We start from the raw sequence: 22,001 nt of genomic DNA, 5'->3' as shown, positions 1-22,001 counted from the left end.
TTTTTGAACAACCTTTTTTTTTTGGAATTTTATAACAATAGGAAAGCTATGCAAGGATTGGTATCACTTAAATTCAAAGATATTTTCCTCACACTTTGTAGCTTGGTTTACGAAAAAGTCTACCTAAAAATATCTCAGTTCATTATCATGCACAAAACGAAGTCTGTTTTGGCAAGAAAGGTAGATGACAATAAGCATAATAAGTATAAAAATAAAAGACAACAATGAGCGCCGTATTATAAAAGAATTGATAACAAAAAAGGTAAAAATCTGTTAAAATATTTTATCAAATTGAATGCAAATTTGCGCAGATATTGAAAATCACTTCACGTATCGCCAGCAAATTGAGATATTTCCGACATTTTTCGAGCCATTGCGGTATTCGCGACAAGTATCTATGGCAAATAAATACACATGTGTACATGCCGCAAGGTAAACGTGTAAATGTGTGTGATAACCCTGTAGTCGAACAAACTCCTTATATATCAGCACAAAACTAGTCTTATTTTCCAATTGCAATCGCTAGTCTGTCCTATATTTCTTGCACGTAAGCATAGGTCGGAAGATGAGATTGCTTTGCAAGATGGCACTTTGGGATTTTGACCAGAAGTAAATCGGCCTAGAATTAGCACGTCCAGCATGGTATTGATGCTGTTCACTGACTTGCCTTACCAACGGTCTCTGCTAGGAGGAATTCTATAGGGCTATCTAAAATGAATTTAAATAATTTACCAACGTATTTCTGAAACAAAGATGAAAACAAAACGAGTTAGATATATTTTTTTGAATTTCATAACTGTCAGTTTCCTTAGACTTCCGTTAGACTTTAATGACAATTTGTGAATAGTCGCACCTACTAAAAGGGGCAGAGCTCTGTGTTCACATGATATGACCGCAGATCATGAAAGTCACTTAGGGGGCAGCACGGGAGTCAACTCTACGTTTAGACCTATTCAATATCATATTAAATTACTGCTATAAGATGGAAATATTACCGCAAAGAAGCTAGTAAACTATTAAGACGTAAGATTTAACTCCAGACTAATCTACTTGGTGCGAATTTGGCATGCAATTGGGAAGGTATGAGGAACCTCTGTTAGCTCCTAACTTCTTTCCAGCGAACAGCAGTTGTGAGAATATCACCTGCGTCAGCTGTACAAATGCTCAAGCAGTCCCCATCAACTAATTTTCAATAAATACCAGAAGATTATGGTCATCAAAAAAGTAGACAGATCATTGCAAGTCCTTAGAAAAGAGAGGAGAAAAAAGGCTAAGGCGTGTGATAAGGCCACGGCAAAAGTGAACAACGAGGCAGACGGGCAGTGAAAACTATCTGACTATTTTACTACCTAAAAAAAAACCTTTACAGAGTGAAAAAGTCGGCAATGCAAACAAGACATCTTAAGATGCTCGCCATGGAAACAGAGCCGACAAATGGTCGAGCAAAGAAAACGGCCACTGTGACTAATTGACATTAATTTTGCAGAAAAAACTCCGAGTAAGCTAGAAGAGTGATATTGGACCAAGAACTTAGTAGAAACCACAAAGAAAAACAACCGCATATGGATGAAACGATAACAGAAACATCTTGAAGTATGCAAAATATGGCACGCCACTCTGAAAGTTTATGGAAACGAAAGCACTAATTCAATATACAATAGCCGTGTTTTTTAACACGCGCTTATACGTTTCGTTTGCGCGTGTTAAAAAACGCCTATCTTCGCTTAGATAATGCTTAGGAGACCCATCTAGCGGCTGTGGTTAAACAACTAGCTACAGCAACAGGGTGTACCGAAAAGCGGAGACGCAACGCTCTGATGGCCATAGGGTATAACATATAGCTGAATCAGTTGTGGACACACATAGAATACATAGAATTAGTGTAGAGGGTGAAACAAAGACACATATTTCAGTTACATCTGAGTATAATGCGTATTGAAATTTAGTAGGACAAAATTTATGCGCAGCAATTTCAAAGGTGTATTTATAGTTTGTCCCTTAGCAGTCAATATAAAGTTTAAGCGTAAACGGATATACGCGTGTTAAAAAACACGGCTAATATATGGCACTGGCTTAGTAACATCAGAGAAATTCTTTGAAATCAATGGAACAAAATACCTCACCTAAGCGATGATCGTAAGCTCTATACAAGTCGGTTCAATATTTTTCGAACCGTTGAATACTTCAGAACAGCACTTTTTCACACTCGTACTTTTTTTATTGAAGAAATTCTCGTAGTAAACTAGTATTTTTTTTCTGATTGTTATAATGCCTCGTATCAGGAATCTTCACGACACAATGTATGAAACGCGCATGAGATGTCACCCATACACATACATATATTTTTGTACGTGCAATTGTGATTGTGATGCAATCTGAAATGCCGCAACATAACCGATCTGACTTCCACGTTACTGCACGCATTTTGGCAATACCATTGGCGAAATATTGAAAATATGCAAATATGTACATGAGCTCACGTCGTATACCAATACACCAATACATATGTCTATAACTGTAGCGTAGGTGAGACATGAATAAAACATACATTAAACATTCAAGCATGTACAGCAAAGTGTATTTATGTAGTTAGTTACATCTGTCGTAGAGCGGTTAACATCACAATCGGCGTAACCGCCGTAGCACTTTTTAACCGCTGAAACTGTTTTAAAGATCTGAAATTCGTGATAGTTTTATTGTCAAACGTGGTTTGGAGTTGCTCCTGGATATATGAATGTGACGAAAAAGTTTCGTACATAAAACTTTACAGGAAAAATGCAATATTGCAGCTATTTATTGCCCAATTACTACTACAGCGGTTTATGCGGTATATTTTTTAAATATGCAGGAAATTATAGTACTCAATGGTATGGTTAACTTTGCTTAATATGTGTAAGTGTACCACGATATATGAGGGCAGCTGGGTATAAAATTTTTGGTTTCACTCAAATTTAGGCTTCCTTACTCTTTAATTTAGCATCCTGTTATAGAGGTATTAATTTTTCAAAACGTTTTTTGTATTGCACTTGTGTTACACCGACGATACTTGAATTACATTTATACAGTTTTATAATTGTATATGAGAAATTCAAAATCTTTTCATTTTTAAACGGTTTTATTAAGCTTGACTTGAACGGCAGGGCGAACAGAGTTCTGTAATTGAAATTTAATTAACTTACCGATAAGCTACAAGCTTGAAACTTGGAATATAGTTCAGAATCCGATGACAATGCAATAATAAGAAAAAATCCCGATAGGTGGCGCATGGATCGAAATAATTCAAAAAATAGTAATTGTGGTCCGACCGTGGTGTGATGGTAGCGTGGTCCGTCTACCACACCGTATGCCCTGGGTTCACACCCCGGGCAAGGCAACATCAAAATTTTAGAAATAAGGTTTTTCAATTAGAAGAAAATTTGTCTAAGCGTGGTCGCCCCTCCGCAGTGTTTGGCAAGCGCTCCGGGTGTATTTCTGCCATGAAAAGCTCTCAGTGAAAACTCATCTGCCTTGCAGATGCCGTTCGGAGTCCGCATAAAGCATGTAGGTCCCGTCCGGCCAATTTGTAGGGAAAAGCAAGAGGAGCACGACGCAAAATGGAAGAGAAGCTCGGCCTTAGATCTCTTCGGAGGTTATCGCGCCTTACATTTATTATTATTTTTTTTTTAATACATAGAAAGCAACCTATGAGAAGGATTGCAGCTAGGTGGCGCAAGGATCGAGATATTCAAAAAAATCGTATTTGTGGTCCGATTTGGCTCATATTTGGAATACATAATACATACAAGAATAGAAAGCGGCCTATGAGAAAAATATCCGTTAGGGGGCGCAAGGATCGGGATATCAAAAAAATCGTATTTGTGGTCCGATTTGGTCCATATTTGGAACATATAATACATACAGTCCGGTAGAAGTATAATAATAATAATAAGCCCAATGGATCAATACCCTACAAAGCCCGCCCAACCGACACGATGGGCGCATCCGCATTACGCACGGATTTTGTTTTTACCGAGTTGTTGGTAGGTGGAGGTTTGTTAAGCGTTGAAACCTAAAACTGCTCAGCTACAGAATAAAATTCATCAGCTGAGTATTATACATATAACAGTTGAAAATTATACATATAATAAATTGTTAAATAAGTTAAAGCTTTTAGCATATAAAGATTTTATTTTTAATTTTATTTTATTACGAGTTAAGATAGGATAGGACAGTTTTCCTTATAGCAAAAAGTGAATCCGTTATATCAAATGAATTCGAATGAGAGTTAAAATCATGACACAAACACCGAAAAGATTCTTTTAATTGGAAATTAGTTCTGCAGTGCTTCAAAAGGAAAGGTTTGTAATGTCTTGACGCTCGTGATGGAACATTGAAGTTTACTTCGTTCAAAAGAAAGGGCCTAGAAATTGGTCCGTTCAGTAGTGTCTGCTTCTCTTCTTTCCTTCCTTAACTCCTAATGGAGCATAGCGCCTCGACAACCGATTTGAATCGTATTCTATTTGGTGCTGTCCTCGTGACATCATTCCACGTGTAACCTGCATCTTCCAATTCTTTATCGACAGTTCTACGCCAGGTTTTCGCTGGCGCCCCCGGTCTTCTGCTTCCCTGCAGATTTCACCGCAGTGCTTACCTTGCTATATTGTCTGGAGGCCTCCTAATCGAGTGTCCAATCCCCGACCACTTGCGTTTTGCAATTTCTGTGGCTGCTTTTGTTTGGCTTGTCCTTCGCCACAATTCGTCGATTGTTATTGTTTCGGGCCATCGAATTTTCAAGATTCGGCGTAGGCATTTATTAATAAAAACTTGCAGGCGGTTCTCAATTAAGCTTGAACTTTTCCACGTCTCACAAGCATAAAAGAGCACTGATTTAACATTTGAATTAAATAGCCGCAGCTTAGTTTTCAATGATATATGACTGGACCTCCATACTTCTGTCAGTTGGCCGAAAGCCGCTCTTGCTTTATTTATGCGGGATGCAACGTCCTCGTCCGCACCGCTTCTATTTGAGATAATACTTACCTCGGCAGTATTATCTCAAATAGTTCAGTAGTTTAGCTATAAATAATACGCCTTGCATTGCTCTACGACTAGCGAGATTTGGAAAATTGATAAGCTTTAACCGACTAGTATAAGGTGGAAGATTATATGCAGAGTCCCAATGAAAATTCCTTAAAGAAAAAAGTAAAAATTGCTTCTGTATTGACTCAAGCCTATCTGCATGAATTTGATATCGCTGATTCCAGACTATTGATCCCTATTCTAGTATCGGTCTAACTAATGTGGTAAAAAGGGCTTTCGTTACATAAGGGTCATTAAGGGCCTCATTCTGTATTCCGAACGATAGCTCAGACGAACGATTCGTCTCTTAAAGATTTCGGATAACAATGGTATTCTATATTATTTTCGTTCGGCCTTTACGTTTCCTACTTTTCGTCAAACATAAAAGGCGAAATCAATTGTCAATTGATACGTTTCCATTGTTTAGCATAGTACAAATTCACTAGCGATTCGTCTCTGAGGCGAAACGAACATTCATTTCGTAATAGAGAATGAAGCCCTAAATTCTTTAGACCATCTCTTCACGAATGATAGTTGAAACTAAGTTTAGCATCCATCGTGACTCCCAAGTCAACAAAATAATTTACTGACACAACACAAAAATTATCAATTACGTAAGAGGCTGCTGGCAAAAATCTCCGAGAGAGGCAGATGAACTTACATTTATTGATATTCAGCGGCATTGAATTCGCGTTGCACCAAGCAACTAATCAGTTTAAATCAGCTTGAAGCAAGGGACGTTCTTCAATAGACGCATAGGACATAAAAAGTTTTACATCATCAACATACATTAAAACTTGGAATATTTTATTATGGTACAGATATCATTAATAAGAACAGAATTGGACCGAGATGTCTGGCCTGTGGGACGCCAGAGGGAACATTTATGACATCTGAAAGAGTATTTTTAAAAATTACTTGTTGCATTCTACCGCAGAGATATGAAGATATCTACTGGGAGAGACCAGGTTGGAAGCAAGCCGATCAAGCTTGTGGATAAGCAAGGACTGGGAAACTTTGTCAAATGCTTTGCTAGAATCAATGTAAATACCATCGGTGTGAAGATGTTCTCCAAATACATTAGAAACATGAGTTGTGAATTCAAGTAGGTTGGTAATGATAGATTTACCTTTACAGAATCCATGTTGAGAGTCTGCAATCAATGTAGGAATGGAAAATGTTAGCTTTTTGGTATACTGCGCAAGAAATTTTGGTCGGTTCTTAACAATAGCACCAGCTATCGCTATTACGCGATAAAAAGCTCTGAAAGGATTTTCAAAAAACATATAAATATCTCGATCACTGCCAAGAAAAATGGTTTACTTTTAGGCCCGCATGCAGAGCGACAAGTTAACTTTTTAACCTGTACGAGGGGTTAAAGTTAGAAAGTTTGATCTATTCTGGGTTTTCTATAGCTTCCTTACCGATAGAGTTTTCATAGTTTTCGCTATATCCTGAATTGGGGAACAAGAGCATGAAAAGAAAGTGTACTGTAACGTTGTAAAAATAAATATTTGTATTTAAATTTGCACAAGATGAATGCAGAGGAAGGAAGCTGTAACGTATCACTACAGTCTGATAGTCTTGTAAGGGTAAGGTTTTTCCAAAAAATTAAAAACAAAAAGTTTTTCGGGGATTAGGAATTTGGAGGGAGAAATTAATAGGAAATACAATTATCACTACGAAACTTAGCGAAAATGTTAAGAAACACATACATTATTATATAACAAGCTTGCCGAAACATCATCTGCAATCCTTTAAAAATAAAAAAGTATCAAAACAGAGTGAAAAGCGGTTTATATTGTTAAGAATATTAGCAACAATAAGGCGCACTGTCATCTCTAAGCCGATGCTAAGCAGTGACTTGTATGTACATCAATAATTCAATCATTATGTCTACACATATGTACGTACACGCAACGGAGAAGCAACGCACAAACACATGCAGATATCTTATCTGAGATGCTTCCAAAAGTATGCAATTATAATTGTGGAAGTGTCGCTCACAAACACACGCGCATATGAGAGCTACACACGTGCATCTGTAGTTATAATTATATCCCAGTAACTAAGTAAATTATGGAAGCGCCTAGAAGATGCAACGAGGAAATCACATAGTATAAAAGCAGCAACAGTAGAGGCGCGATAATCAGTTTCATTTAAGCAAGCTATTGGTTGTGAAGTATCAGTGTTATTGTGAAGTAATTTAATAAAGACCATTTTAAAATAAATAAATGTAAGGCGCGATAACGCCGAGCTTCTCTTCCAATTTGCGTCGTGCTCCTCTTGCTTTTCCCTACAAATTGGCCGGACGGGACCTACATGTTTTATGCCGACTCCGAACGGCATCTGCAAGGCAGATGAGTTTTCACTGAGAGCTTTTCATGGCAGAAATACACCCGGAGCGCTTGCCAAACATTAAGAGGATTTGTAGTAAATTCGTTACAATATTAAGAAAAGAGGGAGCAACATTAGTCTTCGACTGTTTGGTGACAGAAAATTTTGAGTTAATTAGAACGAATAATTAAAGCTGCATAAAAATGAATGAAAAACTATTATATTGTTCCAGTTTTGCATTGAACTAACTGATCTGAATGTTTTCCTTCCTCCTTCCTTTTTACTATAGGCTCAAGGAAAATCTTTAATTGTCATACAAGAGCAATATATCAAGCCCGCAGCGGGTTAGGGGGTTAGAATATACCCGCGGTAGGTATGCCTTTCGTAAGAGGCGACTAAAATACTGGATTCAAGGAGTTTGTGTAGCGCAGCCCTTTCAGGTTACCAGCGCAATACATAGCTTCTCCAAACACAAATGTCAACCTCACCTATACGTGGCGAATCCTGTTTCATTAACAGCCGAGGCTCTGGCGACCCCAAGCTCTTCATGGAACTTGGGAATGGGGAGGGAAGGATGGCGTGAGGGTTTAATGTGGCGATATAAATTGTTCCCGACATGGTCGGGCTAGCACCTTAATGGTGCTGTGTTACCGGAGCGTACCGGATCTGTGTCGGCAAAGGACCGTCACATCAATAACACTCCGCAAATCCTTCAGGGAGTAACCATATGGCTACAACAACAACAACAACAGCAATATATCAAGAAAATTAAGACGAGGAGAGCTCACTGGAACTCTATGAGATCTACAGCGAGGTGGTGTAACAAAAACTCATGAAAAGTTAGTCAAAAAGAGGACATTCTACCAAACTTCCCAGAATTGTGTACAATTGAACGGTACTGGGTGAATGATATGCGCATTCAAAATATCCAAATATACAAAAAGCAAATGTTATTTTCTAGTAAGAGATATACAAAATTAAATTAAAGGTGGTGAAAAAAAATGTTAAAATTTATAAATACAAAGCGCTATAAGTAACCTCCGAAAATATTTTCGGTTGAGTTTCTTTTCTAATTTGCTTTGTGCTTCTTTTAATTTTTTCTACAAATTGGCGGTACGGGACCTATATAGTTTTTGCCACTCCGAACGGTATCTCCAAGGCAAATGAACTTCCACTGAGAAACTTGTCGTAGCAGAAATACACACTGAGTGTCTGCCTAATCACTATCGCGGGGCGACCACGCTTCTAAACACTTTTTATAATTGAAACAAGTTTTTTCTAAATTTTTGATGTTGCTTTGACCGGCAGTTGAACCCACGTTCTTCGGTGTTGTACGCAGGGAACGCTACAACACACCACAGCGGCCGCCAAAAAAAATTAAGAGATCAATTTTCTTGCACCGCTTCTTTAACAATATACCAGTTTTAATATGCTTGTTTTCGTTAGAAGAAATTCGAAGGAGGAAAAGTGGAGGCTTTTCAAGGTACAAGCAACGCAAAATTAATAGTGCACTTTCTTTTTGGAGCAGTCCTTATTAAAACTATTAACTATATTCAAAGTTATAAGTTACTAGCACACCGAGAATTTACTTGAAACTCGGCCGCAAAGTTTTCAAGTTCGGACAATGTTTTAAATATAACGATACCAACGACGTCAAGCGACAGGACAGTTTTGTTCCTTGATGATGCTTTGTCATGGGTTAATGAAGCATGTTCCAAGTATCAATATTCTCGCCACACTGTTAGTTAGTTTCAAATCGAGTCTAAGACAAATGATGCTTGGTATATTGCATCTTTGGAAAATTAATTAGTGGTGTACCCTTTCCCCTACTCCCCGGGCAATTTATTAAAAATCGACATAACTTTGAGTCTAATTAATCAACCCCTAAAAACAGTTTTGGAAAATTTTAGAAAGCCATACCGCCGTCGAGGGAATTTTGTTTTAATTTATTTTTAAAGAAAATTTGCGAACAATTACGGTATTTCTTCTTTATATGTTTTGGGACCGTTACGGAATATTTCTATATATTTGTATATGATTTTCAGGATTTTCAGCATTGATTTCGGGAAAAGTTTAAGATCATTTGGGAAACATTTGGTAGTTATTGTTGTTGGACTTTTTCTTACACCTTCGCGTCTGTAGTTTTTGTGAATATCTTAGCACTATTTCGACATTTTTCGGGACGAGCTCTTTGCGGGCGCTGTGGTGAGGTTATAGCGCCCTCCGCCTACCACACCGATTTGTAGGAAAACTTAAAAAGGCGCACGACGCAAACTGCAAGAGAAGTTCGGAATAAAATTTCTTTGGAGATTGTCACGCCTTGTATTTATTTATTTGTTTATCTCTGGGTAATTCCGACCAGTTTCGGTATCATTTTAGTATAGTTTTCCAGATCGCTTCGGGACTATTATCGGACTACTTTGGTATTGTTTTACGAAGCATCTCGTTACAATTACACTTATTTTGCCCAGCAAAATAAAAATCTTTTGTGTTTCGAAACACAAACATTTATTGGAGTTTACGTTTTACGAATTATAAGAACTTATGGCAAGACTTTTTTGTTTGAAATGCGTTAGCTCGGATACACAGTGCATTAGTCATACTAATTTATCGTATATAGGATATTTATAAAAAAATGATCTTGCCAACAAGAATTGAACACAATTTTAATCTGTAAAATTTTTAAAAGCAATTTAATTAATGCGTTAGCATATATATTAACCTAGGTCGATTTGTGTGGACGAAAGTTAACCGATATCGCGCCAACAAAAAAAAAATATTTTTTTTCAAAAAACTGTTGTAAAAACGTTGGTGATAACGGTTTCTTGAAAAAAAAAAATATTTTTTGGGTTTTGGGGAGTGTTTTGGTCGAAAGATTTACCCTTTCGCCATTTCTTTTTTGCAGGCTCGAAAATTATTTTTTTTTGGTATGCGTAGTAGAACTTTTTCTTCCTGAGCCCAAATCCTTTCGAAAAATCGATGACGCAATATCGGTTAATAAATCGACCCAGTCAAATATATATAGTTATGTACATTACATTGGGCCAATCCCAATATGAAATAAAAATTCACAGATCAACTATACCTAAGTACGAAGCATTTTTGTGAGACTTCGGAAAAAAATATGTTTAGAATGAGAGAATGCAGAATATAAATGGCGGTACTTAAAAACCATGGCAATGAGGGATTCAAATGTGTAGCGAATGTCCTCAACCTCCCTTTGTGTACCTTCGTTGTCCCCGAAAAGTGGAAAGGGGCGATGGTGGTAACGTTACTAAAGCCTGTGAAACCAGCTAACGCAGGGGAATATTATCGTCCAATATCTCTTCTTTCGCCAGTAGCCAAGACACTTGAAGCAAGTATGCTGCCCTTTTCTCCACCGCAAACTTGCGTCTTTCCAATCATCAGCATGGCTTTCTCAGCTGCATAGCATAACCACCGCGATAAACGCCATCAACAATCAGATAATTTGCGGATTGAATCAAGAACCCCAGAACAGATTTTGATATGGGTAACCACGGCATATTACTGTAAATAGTCGTAAAAGGTGAACTGCAAATTATCTTTCTGGTCATCAGGCAGCGGTGCAATTTAGGAACGTAGCATTCAAATCTAGACGAATTAAACAAGAAGTGCCACAGGGCGGTGTATTAACACCGAAGAAGGAGTTACCATTGCATCCTACACCAATGACTGGACGATAATGCTGGACCCGGTATAGTCATTGTTTGGCTATGTATGTAATAAAATAAACGACTATCTCCCCAATATCCCAGTTTCTTCACCTCGCGAAACTTGACACTGTCAAATTGCTGGCGACCTTATTTACAATATACATGTAGGAACGGATAAGAGACGTACCAGGAGTGGACGGACCTACGGAGACATACAACCCTTACGCACCAGCAACCCAGACATAAATATGCAACCGTGCAACAATAAATAAGCAACTCTTAATTTTGAAATGGAAAAGAAAACCGACGTTTGAGAATGGAGAGAGTCAGCGTTTAGAGTTTGACGAAAGAAGTCGATACGCGGACATCACGAAGCACCACACAAATAAGAATTTAATTATAATTACCACATATTTTCCGTTTTAACAAACTGTACTATTTAAATGATTACTACAAATTACATTTAATAAACTATATAATATAATATTTGCAAGGGTTAATAAACATTTATTCGAAACCTACATACATAAAAAAATTTCGGCTATATACGACATTCACCTCGATAGTATTACGCTACCGACTGTTTTACATCCAAAAAATACTGGGTGCAACGTTTCATCAGGATCTTCATTTTTGCGAGCATGCATCCAGATCCGGAGGAAAATCATAATCACTTGAGGTAAAGATGAAGAGACGTTTCATACCACTTACAAAGCAATTTGCCGGCCGGCATGAAGCGTTCCAATATGTTTGTCGAGTGTAAATACTCACTGCAATATTCTACAGACATGTCAACACACTGCTCTAGGCATTGCCACGGGTTTTCTTCTTTTGAACCCAGAACCCTATTTACACATTGAGGCGAGAGTACACCCTTCAAGGGAAAAACATGAAATGCTAAACAAACAGTTTCTGCTGAATACCCAGAAACCTAGGCATCCCATCAGACATCTTATTGAAGAGGTCACACCTCCCAGGGGCTTAAGGTGTCATCTCTGCTAGTATTACGGGGAAAGCCGGCACCTGAGAATACAGCCGTGTGTAGAAGAAAAATACAAGCAGTCCTGAGTGATATACACAAAATGGCCTCAGACTTCTATGCCGGTAATTTCCCGGTGAATCCCGTTCTTACGGATAAATATCCTCACTCTACCTCAGCTTCGATCTGAATACGAGCTAAACTCTTACCTATCCAGAATCAACACGGACTTTCATAATGTATGTTCTGCTTGTAATTAGTTCCCAAATCACACTAACCCTCTTATCAACTGCAATGTGGAACCAAAGTCTCTAAAAGCCTTTCTCTCTGATCCATCCCTTTTGAAACTCCAATAGGTGTGAGTGATCACACCTATTGGTTGGGAACTGGGTTCACGCCCCGGACAAAGCAACATCAAAATTTTAGAAACAGGGATTTTCAATTAGAAGACAGTTTTTCTAAGCGGGCGACCCCGGGTATTCTGGCAAGCACTCCGACTGTATTTCTGCCATGAGCTCTCTGTGAGAACTCACCTTCCATGCTCAAAATTAAAAGGAGCACGACGCAAATTGGAAGAGAAGCTCGGCACAAAGAATAATAATAATGAAATAACGAAAACAGTAATGTGTTTTTTTTTTTCAAATTATTATTTTTTATTTCATATTTTGTTATCACTATATAGAGCCCACATTTCTGCATATGCCGTTTCTTATATCTCTTTTGGTTTAGGAGTGATCGAAAACAGCTATGTACTCACAGTACTAGAAATACTCTGAAAAACGGTTATGTACTTACTTGCTTATAATTTTATTTAATAGCTAGCGAAAGTGCTTTTATTTCAACCTGTACCTGACCCCGGTCCAGAGAAATGGTTTTGCTGCGTTTGTCGGAAAAGAATCTTTTTAGGACGGTCTTGTGTGTCACCTGCAAGGGATGGTTGCATCGGACAGGGAGTTCTGGGCTATACCCCAAACCCGAAGACCTCGTAACTTTTATAAATCTTTTGTGGCTCCTTGCTGTTTACGCCCAAGGGCGTCCCGTAATCTACTCAAAAAGCTACAACAAGTACCCGCTGCTGCTCGGGTCCCATGGCGCCACCAGCGCATACGGCCGCTCCTACTCATAACTACAATCTCCGTAGTAGAGTCGGTAGCAATGCCGAGCATCATCACCCGCTCCAGTCTTCTTCTCCCCTTTTTCCGGCATTAGCACTCGAGTAGGTCAGGGAACAGACTCTTAGTCCCTACCACCTTTTGCACCATTTGCCAGCACAGAATGTATATGTTTGCGACATCTAACCAATGTAGCTCCTGCCTTGACGGTGCCACTTCCCTAAATGTTCTGGTCTCAGCGACGACAGCCCCCCGAGGGGTTTCATCGCGCCATGCTGCCAGGCCGCAAACCCAACTGCACCGGGTACTCAAATGCTTATCCAGGAACGTCCAGTCCCAGGGCCACAACAGCAATTGCGTCCTGGCCTCCCTCAACTCAGACGTAGTCACCTACCACTTACCCCCAGAGTGACGATGTCTCCCCCATTTCACTTCAGAATTCTGCAGTTAAACTGTAATGGGTTAACTGGGAATATCATGGAGATAGTTGAGTTCATGAAGCGGCATAACATCCGCATTGCAGCGATCCATGAGACCAAACACACAGTAAGATCTGAACTGCAGACCTGCTCTGGACATAACGTCCGCGAGAGCGAAATGGAGGCGGTCTCGCGTTTATCACCCACCACTCAGTGCAATATAATATATTTGATCCCGACATCGGCATCACGCTACCGACTATTTTATACCCTAAAATCTTGGGTGTGACGTTCGCTGAGCATCTACATTTTGAAGAGCATGCAACCGCAACTGTACCGAAAATTCAGAGCCATAATAAAATCCTCAAATCTCTTGCCGGCAGCACTTGGGGTAAAGACAAAGAAACGCTAATTACTACTTACAAAGCAATTGATCTTCCGATTGCATACTACGCGTCCTCGATATGATCGCCAAGCCTAAAGGTTACTCACTGTATGAAAATACAGGCCTGCCAAAATACTGCCCTCAGAATCGCTACGGGCTGCCTTCTTAAGTCCCCAGACCACCACGTACACAATGAGGCGAGAGTACTCCCCATTAGGGAGAGAAATGAAATGCAACCAACCAACAGACATCTGATTGATGAAGCTACACCTCCCAGGGGGATAGGGGTTCATCTCCGTAAGCATTATGAGGAAATACGGAAAAAATTTCATATATTTCCTTGCCGCCAAAAGCAAATTTGAATCATGTTTGATCGATATAAATATCGATACATCGAGTACTAGGTCCATGGTGCGATTATCGATGTTTTTTTCTAAATATCGAGTACTCTATTCCCATTTCTTATTCCTTTTTCTAGCGGCAGAATTACCAGCGTCTAAAACTTTGGTAAGACAAATAAATTATGAATAAATAAAATTACATTATGTCAGATTTGTGTTTATCTTAGATGAATAGAACGATCGCATACAACTGCAAATTTAGATTCACCTAGCTCGCCAAATAAGATTGATTTTTATATGAAAAAAATATATGAAGATCTACAATCACGTAAAAAGGCTTTTGACAGCACCCTACTAGGGTTTAGTCACCGCAGACGTTCGACCTTTTCCCATAGTGGATGACAAAGGGTGCTGTAACTTTGTATATACCCTCGTTTCGCTGTATAAGCTACCATCGCGGACAACTTTGCAGAATGTGTTTTCTGGTCGTTTCGAAGTTATGAAGACAATATTACATATACATATATATACATGTACATATTGTATTTACATACATTTCTGATATATACCTGATATTGCTTTTGAATTGAGTAAGCGATTTTCACTATAAAAAAATTCGATATATATCACGATATATCTATACCCTCCCTCTTAAATATCGAAAATATCGAGTAAGCCGAATAAAAAACATGATTTTTTCCTTCACACATAAATAACATACTTTCCATAAAATATTTCAAAAATACGACATTTGCAAAATTTTTCAAAAGGGAACCAGAAATAAGTTTTTTTGATCTCCTGAAAAGTTACTGAAAAACACATAACTGTTTTTGTGAGCGCAGCGACGATTTGTTTTCTAGTAGACGTATGCTTACACATCGAACTTGAAGAAAAAAATTGTTTGTTTCGATACCCTCTCGACATAAGCTACAAATTTAGCGGCGAAATTTTGCAACTGTTTCCTAAGACCCAGTCTAATACACATTCATACATACATATGTATTTGGGTGCAAGCAAACATGCCATTGTCAGCATTGTGACATACATTTCGACGGCTGCCAACTAACATTGTGTTGGCATTCAATAAAACTATTAAACCATACTTCCTCTCGTAGCCAATTTTTTCTCTTTAACCCTATATACAAACTTTTTTAACGCAATGCAACAAATAAGGCCAGCAGAAAATGTATGAAAGCAAATTTCAACATGCTCGTATTAATGGGAAATTAAAATTCAATTGCGTAATCTCATTTTGCTATTATCTCATGAAATTTGCATGTGGAAAATGGATAAAAAGGCAACTTTATTTGCAATTATGTATTTATTATGTATATATGTATGTGTGTTTATGTAAACACTGTAATTTTTGTTATTGTATTATTATTATATTTGTTTATTTTATTATGTTGTTTTGTGTAAAAAGTCCTTACAAATGGCTGATTTGCTTTGGCTTGCCTCCGTTTTATTAGTTTGTTTTGGTTTTGCGAAAATTTATAAACATATGAAAGTAAAGAGATTTTGCAATTATGTTAATTGCTTTACACTCAATCAAGCACAAATATTGCATTTAAATGTACTGCGCAAACAAAGAGATTGAAAAAAGTTCGATAAAAAGTTTTGAAAAAAAAAATTTACTTCAGTTGGCTTCAAGCAACACGTATAATATTTTAAAATATTTTCTAGTTTCGAACAAACCTCTTTGTTATATCCAGCTGTCCTTGTACACTTTGATTGGATAACGGTTAGTTGCACAGGTATAAAGGAATCGAGATCCATACATCAAAATTATATCCGTCCGTCCATTAACACAATAACTTGTGCAAATATTGAGATATCTGCACCAAATTCGATGTACGGGCTAATCTGTAGTGGAATTCAATAACTTACACTGAAAGAAAAAGACTGATAAAATCAACCGAAATACGGGTCAATCCAACCGAAATTTCTGTTAATTTTTATCCACCGCAACAAGATGTTGAATCAACTGCGGCCAAATCGTTGATTCGTAATTGACCGGTTTAGTAGTCAAATGAACAAAAAAGGTTGTTCCGACAGCTTTGTACGAAAGTACCTATGCTGACATATACATAAATAAATAAATAAATGTAAGGCGCGATAACCTCCGAAGAGACCTAAGGCCGAGCTTCTCTTCCAATTTGCTTCGTACTCCTCTTGATTTTCACTACAAATTGGCCGGACGTGACCTACATGTTTTATGCCGACTCCGAACGGCATCTGCAAGGCAGATGAGTTTTCACTAAGAGCTTTTCGTGGCAGAAGTACACTCGGAGCGCTTGCCAAACACTGCCGAGGGGCAACCCCGCTTAGAAAAATTTTCTTCTAATTGAAAAACCTTATTTCTAAAATTTTGATGTTGCTTTGCCTGGGGTGCGAACCCAGGGCATACGATGGGGCAGGCGGAGCAAGCTACCATCACACCACGGTGGCACTTACTAACCGAACGTCAATTGGACTACATCAAATATGCTGGCACACATTTAACCTTATACACTTTATTATTTTGTTTTATTAAAAGCACTTTCACCAAATTTTATATTTTATGATTTAGTTAATTTATAGTTTTTAACTTCGCTTTGCAAATAGAAAAAAAGTAGTAGTCACAAAACTGATTCTCAATTCTTTCAGTTGCAGCTCAGCTCATTCTCAATTTCTTCTCTCGCATGTAGTTGCCACATTTGATTGTATAGAAAAGTAAGGAATCAAATCGCAGAATGGTAATTCACCACTGGAGTAACTTTACATGTAATTCGGCAAGTTTAATTTTCGTAACACTTTAAGTTGAAACGATTCCAAAAGAACTCAAACTTTTATGTTGTCGCAAACATCAACATTAAAAAAGTGTGTTTTTTATTATCTTATCACGTTCGCGTGAGTGAAAATTCCTAAAAACTTGAACAAAATGTTACTAACTTTGGAAAAATCCTGTTCGTTCTAACAAAACTTTTGCAACAAGAGGGCGCAATTTTGCATTTCGCTTGGACGAGAAGTTGCAAAATTGTACCCCGGTGTGTGTACCGGTGTCCCGGTATCTCATAATTTTTGCACAGCAAATTCGTTTTGTATTGATAACTGAAAAACTAGTTTTTTGTTGTTTTCCCATTTTGTGTGTTTTTTCGATGTGATGGTTTTCTTATTTTGGTGTTTTTTTTAACAAGTGGCACCATCGTCATAAGTACAAAGTATAGAGCGCAGTGAGCGTAAAATTCTCTTTGAAATTTGCTCATGTATTGACGTTGAAATTACCTGTAAGATTAGTTGTGTTAACAGAAAAGTCCGTTATATTGACCAGGAATCTCTCAATTTTACAGAATTTTGTTAACTTAAGAGCGACAATTTCTTTTCTGTTGAAATGACTAAACTAATTTGTTCGTTTGACAAAGAACTTGGTCGAGTTAACCATAATTCGATCAATTTCACCGAATCTCCGTTAAGTCAAAAACAACAGAACCGATTTGTTGATTTTACTAGCACCATTTCTTTCATTGTATAAAGATGCCATTTGTCGTGATTTTAGTTAAAGACTTTGTCGCTTGCCATATCGATTGTACTATTCACTAACATAGCTTTTAACGACTCGAAATAATTGACATTTATATTTCGTTTTAATAGTAGAAAGGTGGCAGCACAGCTTAACGAAACCTAAGAAATGCGAAAAGCACAAAAATAAATCAATTCCGTACACTAACTGCTTTCAAAAGTCTTTATCGTGCAAGTTGTTACCTATTTTAACAAAATTAATTTCATATTTCTCGACATAACCAATTTCTCACATTAAAATAAAATGGTGTCAACAAGTAATAGCACTCAAGGAAGAAGCCGTACCACAGCAGAGCAGCTAAGTCAGATGGTGAACTATTTGATGGAAACTACAGGATTAGCGGGATCTCGGTTTTTAAGCTGCCGGGCAACGCACAAATTTGCTTGATGGTTACCATAGCAATGGGTAGTTGTGTGCGTATCGGGCGATGTCGTGCTCACACGTATTTGTTGGCGGCTTCGCGTTGATGAAAATCAAAATTTTTAGATTTTTGCGCTTGACAGCTGGTCTATTTGATCATGGCCGACGTGGTTGACAAGCATTAATGTGTTAGTTTTGTGAGAACGTGCAATGAGCAACTTCGCGGAAGAAAAAGATTTTACGTTGCGGTTTATTTAAACCTACGGATGCTTACCAGCATTGTGGAATATAAAGTGTGAAGCATATTCCAACTGTGATGAAAAAAATGAGCAATATGATATTTTTTTATCCACAATTTTTTTTTTTTATTTTCTTTTTTTCCGCCAAAACAACTGCAGTTACAAGCAATAAAAAATCGTCATCCGATGACATGTTTACCTCCGCATGCTACGAATTTTCAATACAAATGGCGCTTGATGCTTTCTGCTTGTGCGGTGGACGGGCAAGCGACAATCACCCGACACGCACACAACTACCCGTTGCTATGGTAACCATCAAGCAAATTTATGCGTTGCCCGGCAGCTTCAAAGGTGCATGGAAACGCCGAATGCGACACAAAGTGGAGCGAGATGTTCTTCTTGTGATAAAACGTACGCCAAGTCCTCACATGCCATTTGATTTAAAAATAAAGCAGCTTTTCGTGTTTGAAAATATTCAATTAAATTTCCGATTTTCTTTTTTAACTACAGAATTGCCAGAAATATTAATTTCGTGATTTTTAACGCAGCAAATTTACTTGCCGTTTACTTAACAACACAGCCGATCGTCGATAAACAAATATCGATACAAAATAGTTATTGAATAACAAAATCGTTATAGTTATCGATTCGCAAATAAAGCGATGGCAAGTGTGGTAAAAAAAAATTTGTGAATTCCACTACTGAACGCAGAATAGATTGATATAGAAAATTAGCGAAATCGGACTATAACCACGTCCAATTTTTCGATATCGAAAATTTAGAAAAATGGAAAAAATGAGATAATTAAAAACAAATATAATTAGGATTAAAAACATATTGAATTAGTATGTACCTAATGGTATATAAAGGACCAGCAGCAAAAAGGCAATACTTAGAGATGAATCGAGAACATCGAAGAGCACCTACAATATGTCGGAGAGCCGGGCGGCATTGCGTGCCTTGCAATCCTACATAGTTACATCTAAGCTGGTGGATGAATGCATTGATATCCTTAATGACCTGGGAGCCAAAAACAAGGTTTTGTTGGGATGGGTTCCCGGACATCAGGGACATGAAGGTAATGAGCATGCAGATTACCTAGCAAAGCAGGGTGCTACATCAGCATTCTATGGTCCAGAGCCCTTTTGTGAACTCACAAAAGCACACACCGGGGAAAATATAAGTAACTGGTAAACTAAACAATTCAGACGTCACTGGATTTATTGCCCAGGGCAAAGGCAGGCCAAACTGTTTATACTTCCGACAACGAAAGTATCAGCCAAACTCATTAACCTAAGCAGGGAGGACCTAAGAACTCTTACTGGGTAATGCACGGGACACTGCGGTCTACGATATCACCTAAATAAATTAAATCTATCTGATACCCAAATTTTTCGTTTCTGTGAGCTGGATGATGAAACGCCGTTTCACATTCTCTGCGAATGCGTCCCTCTAACTAGGCAGAGACTATCCCATCTAGGTGGTGGGACTCTTAATCCCTATGTGATATGGAGTAAAAAGCCTGAAGAGGTATTAGATACATCAATAGCCTCCAGATACAAAATTAGGCTGAAAAGTCTTGCACAATAGATCTGCAAAAAGGTCGCAGTGCTTCCAGACCTATTAATAATAATAATAATATAGACGAATTGCAAAGCGAGCAGCGGGGCTTTCATATGGCTGAGTGTATATCTGCCTTTACAATAGTATAAGGTATGAATGTTGGAGATTTCGAGTTCAATACTCAGATCCCGAAAAGCTAGCTGATGAGGAAGTGAAATTCAGAAACATATCATAGTAACTGTCGCCATTTGTAAACTTTTTAATTTTTCTCTAACATCAATAAAAACAAAATACCGCTAATGAAATTTATGAATTCCAAAAGTTTCGAAATATCAGCGTGTCCCCACCCAAATTTAAAAACAGAAAATTTGGAAGTTTAACAAACCGTAAATTAAAAGCCGTTAAAGATAATATATTGAAATTTTACGGAGACACTATCCTTGCCAAATCATATCGACTGAGTGAAGATAAACAAAATCGGTTGAAGACCACGCCCACTTTTCCCCAAAGTTTGCAACAACGCTATGGTATTTAACTACATTTGAGTGATATTCTATCGCAGTAGTCTTATGGTTGAGCAAAGAATAAAACTTAAACAAATATTGGATATGGGCGTGACCCTTCCATTTTTTTTTTTTTGTTATTCTTACACAGTTGGGTATTTAGTGTTCGGTTTCACTCCAACTTAGACTTTTTTAATTGTTTTATACATATATTTTATTGTTGATATTATTGTTGATAAATTCGATTGATTTATACTTCTGGTTCCGATATCAAAGTCAAACCGTAAAGGCATTTAATTTGCAAGTAGCGGCGAAGTCGACAACGGTAAGATTAGTTAAGTGTGGCCACCGGTAAGGCCACGTTGTGATACCACGTGTATATCTTCCCCACTCAAACAAACAGGTCGATTCAGCAAGGATTTCTTAGGTTTCAAATTAGTCAAATAACAAAGATCCCAGAAATGTTTTCCTCTTGTGTCAAAGCGTAGAACATTCGCACAGGAAGGGCTTAACAATTTCTAACTCCTCTTCGTTGAAGCACCCAGCCGTTGTGCGTGTCTCTCGTTTTCTATGTGGCCGGTTATACACCCGATAACCAGAGATATGTCCCCTCTTCCAAGAATAAGGAGACTTCTCGTGCGTTTCGAATCCCAGTCCGGTAACACGAGTTTAGTGTGAGAGCAGGATTGAGGATTTCTCCATCTCAAATCCGTTTTCTTAAAGAAAATTCCTTTAATAATTAGCTTACACGTAGGACACTACCCGAAGGTTTTGGGGAGTGTTATCGATGTTGATGGTCCTTTGCCGGATTCAGTTTCGGCACATTCCGGTAAAGAGCACAACTATGGTACTAGAACCGCTTTTATGAACCAATATAGAAGTGCAACTAGCTTTCGAACTGCTGAAACAAACCGATCAAATTTTTCATCCGGTGCCGTCCCTGCTAATTTCATAGTTGCAAATCCCAGCCGGACACCTTCCATCTCTTTAAACAACTTGAAGCAATTTTACAACGAAGCTCGAACGCAAAGTCTTGAAAAAACTTTGACTTTGGTTTGTAATATCGTCAACTGCCAAAAAATTTAACCTTTCACCTTCATTAAGGACGATTTGCTTACTAATTACCACTAAAGGCGCAATAGCTCAGCTATGTTGTTGATTAATGAAATTTTGAGATGACACGGCAATACATAAATCATCTGAGGTATGGCGTAATCTGTAATTTGTGTAAAAGTCATCTTCAATACTGCTATTAATAATAAATAAATTACTAATTTTAATTAATTAATTTGTTTGCTTATAATAACAGCTTGAATTGCTTATATAAATTGCTTAATATGCCCTTGCTTTTTGATTCTTGCCTTCTTGCATGAGTCAGGATTTATTTCGTAACAAAACCATAAAATATTTTATGTACGGAAACACTAAACATTGACAGTCAATAAGAAATCAATCAAATTTAGCATCAAATC

This window comes from Eurosta solidaginis, chromosome 2 (genome assembly GCF_040869045.1).
Source record: "Eurosta solidaginis isolate ZX-2024a chromosome 2, ASM4086904v1, whole genome shotgun sequence".
Lineage (NCBI taxonomy): Eukaryota > Metazoa > Arthropoda > Insecta > Diptera > Tephritidae > Eurosta > Eurosta solidaginis.
This window is presented reverse-complemented; position numbering follows the sequence as displayed.